The following is a 10,000-nucleotide window of genomic DNA, read 5'->3' on the forward strand; positions in this document are numbered from 1 at the left end:
GCATTCGTGGACAGGGTGAAGCTCGGTTAACTTCAAGGAACCCGAAGGGCCAAAACGGCGTGAGTAGCCCTGCCTATCTTAATGTGGCCAGGCGCGGGTAAACGGCGGGAGTAGCCTGGACTCTCTTAAGGTACGCGGCAGCTGTAATCGCTCAATGCCTAGCCCTGCCTATCTTAATGTGACCAGGCGCGGGTAAACGGCGGGAGTAGATGGGACTGTCTTAAGGTACCCGGCAGCTGTAATCGCTCAAAGCATAGCCCTGCCTATGTTAATGTGGCCAGGCGCGGGTAAACGGCGGGAGTAGATGGGACTCTCTTCAGGTACCCGGCAGCTGTAATCGCTCACAGCATAGCCCTGCCTGTCTTAATGTGGCCAGGCGCGGGTAAACGGCGGGAGTAGCCTGGACTCTCTTAAGGTACCCGAGCGCGTGTAAACGGCGGGAGTAGATGGGACTCTCTTAAGGTACCCGGCAGCTATAATCGCTCATAGCATAGCCCTGCCTATCTTAATGTGGCCAGGCGCGGGTAAACGGCGGGAGTAACCTGGACTCTCTTAAGGTACCCGGCAGCTATAATCGATCATAGCATAGCCCTGCCTATCTTAATGTGGCCAGGCGCGGGTAAACGGCGGGAGTAACCTGGACTCTCTTAAGGTACCCGATCGCGGGGTAAACGGCGGGAGTAGATGGGTCTCTCTTAAGGTACCCGGCAGCTGTAATCGCTCACAGCATAGCCCTGCCTGTCTTAATGTGGCCAGGCGCGGGTAAACGGCGGAGTAACCTGGACTCTCTTAAGGTACCCGATCGCGGGTAAACGGCGGGAGTAGATGGGACTCTCTTAAGGTACGCGGGGTCTGTAATCGCTCAATGCGTAGCCCTGCCAATCTTATTCTGGCCAGGCGCGTGTAAACGGCGGGAGTAGATGGGACTCTCTTAAGGTACCCGGCAGCTGTAATCGCTCACAGCATAGCCCTGCCTGTCTTAATGTGGCCAGGCGCGGGTAAACGGCGGGAGTAGCCTGGACTCTCTTAAGGTACCCGAGCGCGTGTAAACGGCGGGAGTAGATGGGACTCTTAAGGTACCCGGCAGCTGTAATCGCTCACAGCATAGCCCTGCCTGTCTTAATGTGGCCAGGCGCGGGGGTAAACGGCGGGAGTAACCTGGACTCTCTTAAGGTACCCGATCGCGGGTAAACGGCGGGAGTAGATGGGACTCTCTTAAGGTACGCGGGGTCTGTAATCGCTCAATGCGTAGCCCTGCCTATCTTAATGTGGCCAGGCGCGGGTAAACGGCGGGAGTAACCTGGACTCTCTTAAGGTACCCGATCGCGGGTAAACGGCGGGAGTAGATGGGACTCTCTTCAGGTACCCGGCAGCTGTAATCGCTCACAGCATAGCCCTGCCTGTCTTAATGTGGCCAGGCGCGGGTAAACGGCGGGAGTAGCCTGGACTCTCTTAAGGTACCCGAGCGCGTGGTAAACGGCGGGAGTAGATGGGACTCTCTTAAGGTACCCGGCAGCTATAATCGCTCATAGCATAGCCCTGCCTATCTTAATGTGGCCAGGCGCGGGTAAACGGCGGGGAGTAACCTGGACTCTCTTAAGGTACCCGGCAGCTATAATCGATCATAGCATAGCCCTGCCTATCTTAATGTGGCCAGGCGCGGGTAAACGGCGGGAGTAACCTGGACTCTCTTAAGGTACCCGATCGCGGGTAAACGGCGGGAGTAGATGGGTCTCTCTTAAGGTACCCGGCAGCTGTAATCGCTCACAGCATAGCCCTGCCTGTCTTAATGTGGCCAGGGCGGGTAAACGGCGGGAGTAACCTGGACTCTCTTAAGGTACCCGATCGCGGGTAAACGGCGGGAGTAGATGGGACTCTCTTAAGGTACGCGGGGTCTGTAATCGCTCAATGCGTAGCCCTGCCAATCTTATTCTGGCAGGCGCGTGTAAACGGCGGGAGTAGATGGGACTCTCTTAAGGTACCCGGCAGCTGTAATCGCTCACAGCATAGCCCTGCCTGTCTTAATGTGGCCAGGCGCGGGTAAACGGCGGAGTAGCCTGGACTCTCTTAAGGTACCCGAGCGCGTGTAAACGGCGGGAGTAGATGGGACTCTCTTAAGGTACCCGGCAGCTGTAATCGCTCACAGCATAGCCCTGCCTGTCTTAATGTGGCCAGGCGCGGGTAAACGGCGGGAGTAACCTGGACTCTCTTAAGGTACCCGATCGCGGGTAAACGGCGGGAGTAGATGGGACTCTCTTAAGGTACGCGGGGTCTGTAATCGCTCAATGCGTAGCCCTGCCTATCTTAATGTGGCCAGGCGCGGGTAAACGGCGGGAGTAACCTGGACTCTCATAAGGTACCCGATCGCGGGTAAACGGCGGGAGTAGATGGGACTCTCTTAAGGTACGCGGGGTCTGTAATCGCTCAATGCGTAGCCCTGCCAATCTTATTCTGGCCAGGCGCGTGTAAACGGCGGGAGTAGATGGGACTCTCTTAAGGTACCCGGCAGCTGTAATCGCTCACAGCATAGCCCTGCCTGTCTTAATGTGGCCAGGCGCGGGTAAACGGCGGGAGTAGCCTGGACTCTCTTAAGGTACCCGAGCGCGTGTAAACGGCGGGAGTAGATGGGACTCTCTTAAGGTACCCGGCAGCTGTAATCGCTCAAAGCATAGCCCTGCCTATGTTAATGTGGCCAGGCGCGGGTAAACGGCGGGAGTAGATGGGACTCTCTTAAGGTACCCGGCAGCTGTAATCGCTCACAGCATAGCCCTGCCTGTCTTAATGTGGCCAGGCGCGGGTAAACGGCGGGAGTAACCTGGACTCTCTTAAGGTACCCGATCGCGGGTAAACGGCGGGAGTAGATGGGACTCTCTTAAGGTACCCGATCGCGGGTAAACGGCGGGAGTAGATGGGACTCTCTTAAGGTACGCGGGGTCTGTAATCGCTCAATGCGTAGCCCTGCCAATCTTATTCTGGCCAGGCGCGTGTAAACGGCGGGAGTAGATGGGACTCTCTTAAGGTACCCGGCAGCTGTAATCGCTCACAGCATAGCCCTGCCTGTCTTAATGTGGCCAGGCGCGGGTAAACGGCGGGAGTAGCCTGGACTCTCTTAAGGTACCCGAGCGCGTGTAAACGGCGGAGTAGATGGGACTCTCTTAAGGTACGCGGGGTCTGTAATCGCTCAATGCGTAGCCCTGCCTATCTTAATGTGGCCAGGCGCGGGTAAACGCGGGAGTAGATGGGACTCTCTTAAGGTACCCGATCGCGGGTAAACGGCGGGAGTAGATGGGACTCTCTTAAGGTACCCGGCAGCTGTAATCGCTCACAGCATAGCCCTGCCTGTCTTAATGTGGCCAGGCGCGGGTAAACGGCGGGAGTAACCTGGACTCTCTTAAGGTACCCGATCGCGGTAAACGGCGGGAGTAGATGGGACTCTCTTAAGGTACGCGGGGTCTGTAATCGCTCAATGCGTAGCCCTGCCTATCTTAATGTGGCCAGGCGCGGGTAAACGGCGGGAGTAACCTGGACTCTCTTAAGGTACCCGATCGCGGGTAAACGGCGGGAGTAGATGGGACTCTCTTAAGGTACGCGGGGTCTGTAATCGCTCAATGCGTAGCCCTGCCTATCTTAATGTGGCCAGGCGCGGGGTAAACGGCGGGAGTAACCTGGACTCTCTTTAGGTACCCGATCGCGTGTATACGGCGGGAGTAGATGGGACTCTCTTAAGGTACGCGACGGCTGCAATCGCTCAAAGCGCGGTAAACAAAATACTACAACCTTCATTTCGGGTGCAAAGGTGGCCTGGCGTGGAGCTAACCACTGAGTAGCATTCGGGGCCCGGGTGTAGCTCGGTTGATCTGCAGGGACCTGAGTGGGTGAAAACGGCGGGAGTAGCCCTGCCTATCTTATCGTAGCCGTGAGTGCGTATCCGACGGGGCAATCCAATTTACCGGTAATTATAAGTGAGAGTTTTGTCATGGTGATGATTATTTTATTATTGTTGTTGTTATTATTATTATTATTATTATTATTATTATTATTATAATTATTTTTTATTATATGTATGAATTACTCGGATTCATTTATGTCATCAGTATGATTACTAAATTTATTAATAATAGTGTTTGTGGTCGTAGGCCGAGGCTTGGGTGACTGTCATTACGTGGAACGACGTCGAGAAGCTTCCGCGCCGGTCGGGCAGCTCTGACGGCCAGGGCAGCTGCCATCGCGGATAAGCTGATGGCTGGAATGGTCGGGCTGACATGCTCCGCGAGGCTGCTGGCCGGGAGGAGAGCCGCGCTGGCCGAGGAAGTATAGCTTCCGTCGTCGGCAACGTGATCGGCTGAAATGCTGCCAGCTAGGGTGAGTGAGTGAATGATTCATTATTAGTAGTCAAGATTTATTGCATGGGGAGATATTTTCAGTGTTGTGCATGGCAACAAAAACTTTAGTTAATGTGACATTCTCATGTATAATGTGTATTTCATAATTACAGGTTATAAAATTAATCTGAATGTATTTACTCGAGAAGAAAATCTCTAAAACTTATAGTTTTATGCAAATTTTAAAGAGAATCCTTCGCCGCGAATTGTGCGTCGGAATTATCTTTATTATTATGATTATTATTTTGTTTTAGTTGTACTGTGATTTCCGTGGAGCAGATTGGGGAGATGCGCTTTCGGTCGAAGGGGGGGGGGGGATGCTGGCGAACCGACTTATTAGGATCAAGTAAATTTATCTAAATTTGAGAATGTTTCATTTTCTCTCTTTACTGAATAAGGTAACGAACAAAAAATATAGCATTTTTGCCATTATCATCGTCATCACCGTACGAATCGCCATCAACACTGTAAATACTATCTCTGCAATGCGGAAACTGCACGCTCGCGGGATACATGAAAGGAGGAATTAAAAGACAAAACGAAGAGAAGAAGGAGAAGGGAATTTTAAGACCCGGTAATTCCTTCTTATGCTTTAATCTTCCTTAAGAAGTAGGTGTAGATAAGGAATAAGAAGGGTAAGAGAGGAGGAGGAGAAGGAGAACTAATGACCCTCCTGTATAGCATTCTCTTCTTGTTCTTCAGTCTTCCGTAAGGAGAAAAGAAAAGAAGATAACGAAGGAGCAGAAGGAAAGTAGAAGAGGAAGAGGAAGGACCATTTAAAAGACCATCCTCTATGTTTTCTCTTCTTCTTTTCCAATCTTTCCTGAGAAGATGTTAAGGAATAATAATCATCATAAGCAGGAGAAGAAAATGAAGAAGAAGAAGAAGAAGAGAAAACTAGGAGGAAGCAGAATTGTAAGAACTTCCTGTATATTTTTCTCTTCTTGTTCTTCAACGTTCCTCAAGTAGAAGAAGGGGAAGAAGAAGAAAAAACAATAGGAATACTTTTGGACCACCCCTCTATATTATCTCTTCTTGTTCTTCAGTCTTTGTAAAGAAGAAGGTAACGAAGAAGAAGAAGAGAAAAAGACAAGGTTTAAGCAGATTTTTAAGACCCTCTTGTATATTTTCTCTTCCTCTCCAATCTTCCTAATAAGTAATATGATGATGTTGTAGAGAAAGAATAAGAAGAATAAGAAGAGAAAACGGCAAGGAGGAAGGAACGTTTTAAGACCCTCCTGTTTATTTTCTCTTCTTGTTCTCCTATCTTCCTTAAGAAGACGTTAACGGAGAAGAAGAGAAAGACAAGGTGGAAGCAGAATTTTAAGACACTCCTGTATATTTTCTCTTCTTCTTCAATCTTTCTAAAAAGTAGTATGATGATGTTAAGGAAAATGTAGAAGAAGAAGAAGAAGAAGAAGAAGAAGAAGAAGAAGAGATAACGACATGGAGGAATGAATGTTTTAAGACCCTCCTGTATATTTTCTCTACTTGTTCAGTCCTCCTTAAGAAGAAGAGGAAAAGAGAAATTACAAAGAATTACAAGAAGAGAAGAAGAACCATACGAACGACGATTTTTTAAACTTAGTTTAGTGCAAATTTAAAACAGAATTATTCGCCGCGAATTGTGCTTCGGAATTATCTTTATTATTATGATTATTATTTTGTTTTAGTTGTACTGTGATTTCCGTGGAGCAGACTGGGGAGATGCGCATTGGGTCGAAAGGGAGGGGGCTGGTGAACCGACTTATTAGGATCAAGTAAATATACTAAAATTTGAGAATATTTTATTTTCTCTCTTTACTGAATAAGGTAACGAACAAAAAAATAGAGCACTTTTGCCATCATCATCATCACCGTACGAATCGTCATCAACACTGTAAATACTATCCCTGCAATGCGGAAACTGCACGCTCGCGGGATACATGCTAGGAGGAATTAAAAGATAAAACGAAGAGAAGGAGAAGGGAATTTTAAGACCCGCTAAATCCTTCTTATTCTTCAATCTTCCTTAAGAAGTAGGTGTTGATAAGGAATAAGAAGAAGAGGGGTAAGAGAGGAGGAGAAAGGAGAATTTTTGACCCTCCTGTATAGCATTCTCTTCTTGTTCTTCAGTCATCCTTACAGAGAAAAGAAAAGAAAAGAAAAGAAAAGAAAAGAAAAGAAAAGAAAAGAAAAGAAAACTAGAGAAGTTAACGTACGATCCGAGAGATGTTTATTTGGAAGGGTGTGGGCTGTGAAATTAGGGAAATGGTGGATGATTTTAAATCTTGCTTGCTTAGTAAGCCCACCTTGTCCACTAAGCTTGGGCTATTGTCATAGCATCAACCGTCTCGACCCATGGAATGCCTATGGACTATGTCGGACCGTTACCACAATCAAAGGGGAACGGAAACAAATTCATTAATAATATTAGTAACAAAGCAGAAGAAGAAGAAGGGGAGGGGGAAGGAGAACTTTAGGACCCTTGTCACGCGACAAGGGTGCAATACATTACAGGCAATAAATACACAGAAACAAAAAAAACAAAACTTTAGACAAACAATCACTAATCTACGCCCCTTAAACTACCAACCACATACCCTTCTAATTTAGTGGCGTCACACAGGCGGATAACCATGCCATGGGCAACGCCACCGTACACTAAACAAACCATATCTACTATAAAACCACTAACTCCAGTACTCTAACTAATTTGGAGGCGCTGCAGAGGCGGTTAACCAGACCGTAAGCAGCACCACTCTTCACTACTCTAACTTGGTGTCGCAGTAGAGGCGGAAAGCCGGACCGTAAGCTGCACCACCCTTCGCTAAATCTAAAGTTATACTGCATACATCTAAAAACAAAAGCAAAAAGGAAAGCAACTGGCTGATCACGGCATCCCCTGGTAATGAGGGAACCCCTTCCACCCATGATGCCGCTATCAGCCACAGCCGTGGGTCAGATGACATACCCACCTAAACCTCTATCGCAATGTGTTCCTTCACATTCTTTGCGTGGCGAATCGCTGAGCTGGAACCCAGTCCATCATGCAATTGCCCCGTCTACTAGTCTGCGTCGTCTCATTACACATTGCCTACTCCCTGCTGTTCCACCATAACCTCGGAACTATTATTATTATTGTGACGGAGAAATCCTTGGAGCAGAAAGAGGTGAAAGAAGGTGCTGGGTGGAATGGGTCTAACTACTATACCAAAAATTAACTTAAAACTTTAACATAGGTTACATTTCTTTTAGAATCTCAAACTTAACACACTTTTCACTTGGTGAACTAATAAAGTGACAGGTACAAATAGCCATCTTGAAACAATAACTGGAAAACCCCAGATTAGGGAATTTTACAGATCGGGGCTTCAAGCTCTTAGTTTACAAATTCTGAGATACCAGATCCGGTTTACAAAATTTTGCAAACTCTCTTATGTTTAGACAATTTAAGAGCACTTTGCTCCAACAACTTCACAGCCTTCCAGAGAAGCACCTCAATATTGCAGTTGAATTTAGGAAACACGGTAAAAGAGCTTACCTGTTCTCCAACTTTAACTAATCACTTACAGCTCGCTAAGGGCAAACTTACACAACCCCTTACAATATCTGGCCTCTCCAGGCACAATTTACAATTAACAAAAGTTAGTACGCAGGGGTATCTAATAGCCAACCTACTGGACCTTTGTGGAATAAGAATAACGGGTTAAATTAATGGCCCGAACACAAAATGAATGGACGCGTATACTCCTAGATATTGAAGAATAAAATCCTAACGGGGCTCCCGGCCCAGTGATACAGGGGCTAAGCCCAATCTACTGTGGTGACTCGAATGGAGGTTAATTTAATACATTACAGGAAAGAAAAACAGTCACAAAATCGTAGTCGCCTCAAACTAAGTTGAAGGGAACTCGAGATGGTGAAGCACTCTCTATCCGCGGTTTGCAGTTGAAAACTTTATGAAATTTTACAAAAGCTGAACGAAAATTTACATTTCAGGAAAGGTTGGTTACATAATTAGAAATAAGGACCTTCCCCTCGTGTAAGTCTGCGGAGGTAGCTACAGAAAAATAAGTCTGGTGGTCATTACCTTGGCTGTTGGTCTGCTCGGTCTGTCTTAACACACACGCACGCGCGCGCGCGCGCGCACACACACACGTTCGCACGCACGCACGCACGCACGCACACACACGCGCACACACACAAATGTACTTTAAAGGTTGTTGTCTTCCCTATACAGCTCTAACGGAGGATGAACGATTTATCTTGTTTGGAAAATTCGTGAACTATCTCGGAAAAACTTTTTAATTTGAAGGTGCTCATTTTTTATCCGGATGGCCGCTTGTAGGGGGTAAAGGGTTGGAAATAGATGTATGCCGTCGCGGACATTTTTGTACAGCTTTTTACGCTCTACAATTCGTACGCTTACACCTTGGGCCTAACGCTGACAGTTCAGGCAGCGTAAGCGAAGAAAGCTTTCGGTCGCGACCTTTTCCCTAATCTCTTCTTAATTACTTTCTATTTGGCATTAAATCCATCATCACGCAGTGCACCCGTCCGGATTACATCACCCTGGAATGGTTATCGTAATTTACGATACCACTTCACATCGCCATATGGGTCGCACCCGCACGCGGACTGCCCAGTTTGGTCGAAGCGGCGGCCGGGCGCTGGCGCTGTGGAGGCCATTTTGTGATCTGCCGGACCCCCTTAGTACCCTGAGATACTCGCCGCCCGATACACTGAGAGCGGCAGCTTGCCTGCCCGCGACTGCAATGCTGCGAGCCTCTGCACACCCAGTGTTCATGCTCATATGCGGCGCTCAGTAATGTTGGTAACCGCTCGCCCTTGCTCGGGCGTGAAAATGTAGCATCGTACGCCTCTCGTACGGTCCTGCCGACCTCGGCAGCGGTCGAAGTGGAGATGTGACGATGGATGGTGAAGGGACCCGATCCCTAGTGAAGGCCCGTCCGGCCGGGTGAGAGCCCGTGCTCGGCGGCCTATGAAATTTTAGTTGGCGGCCACTCGGTCGGCCAACGGAGCAAAGCAAGTCTGTGTCCCGCAGGCCGCACTCGTCGGCGGCGGGCTACGACGCTCGGTTTCGGCTCTCGAGCCAGCCAGCTCCCTGGTTGATCCTGCCAGTAGTCATATGCTTGTCTCAAAGATTAAGCCATGCATGTCTCAGTGCAAGCCAAATTAAGGTGAAACCGCGAATGGCTCATTAAATCAGTTATGGTTCCTTAGATCGTACCACTTTACTTGGATAACTGTGGTAATTCTAGAGCTAATACATGCAAACAGAGTCCCGACCAGAAGTGGAAGGGACGCTTTTATTAGATCAAAATCAATCGGTCGGCTCGTCCGGTCCGTTTGCCTTGGTGACTCTGAATAACTTTGGGCTGATCGCACGGTCCTCGTACCGGCGACGCATCTTTCAAATGTCTGCCTTATCAACTGTCGATGGTAGGTTCTGCGCCTACCATGGTTGTAACGGGTAACGGGGAATCAGGGTTCGATTCCGGAGAGGGAGCCTGAGAAACGGCTACCACATCCAAGGAAGGCAGCAGGCGCGCAAATTACCCACTCCCGGCACGGGGAGGTAGTGACGAAAAATAACGATACGGGACTCATCCGAG

The 10,000-nt window shown here is 48.5% G+C and overlaps 1 non-coding gene across 1 annotated transcript in view; it reads left to right on the forward strand.

The window, feature by feature from the left end:
* Positions 1 to 9,486: 9,486 nt before the first annotated feature.
* The window catches only part of LOC137503608 (small subunit ribosomal RNA), a 1,925-nt gene continuing 1,411 nt past the window's right edge, over positions 9,487 to 10,000 (forward strand). The window contains exon 1 of the ribosomal RNA XR_011019278.1: positions 9,487 to 10,000. This exon is cut by the window's right edge and continues 1,411 nt beyond it. This is a non-coding gene — a ribosomal RNA (small subunit ribosomal RNA).

The sequence above is a fragment of the Anabrus simplex genome, unplaced genomic scaffold (assembly GCF_040414725.1).
Source record: "Anabrus simplex isolate iqAnaSimp1 unplaced genomic scaffold, ASM4041472v1 ctg00000138.1, whole genome shotgun sequence".
Lineage (NCBI taxonomy): Eukaryota > Metazoa > Arthropoda > Insecta > Orthoptera > Tettigoniidae > Anabrus > Anabrus simplex.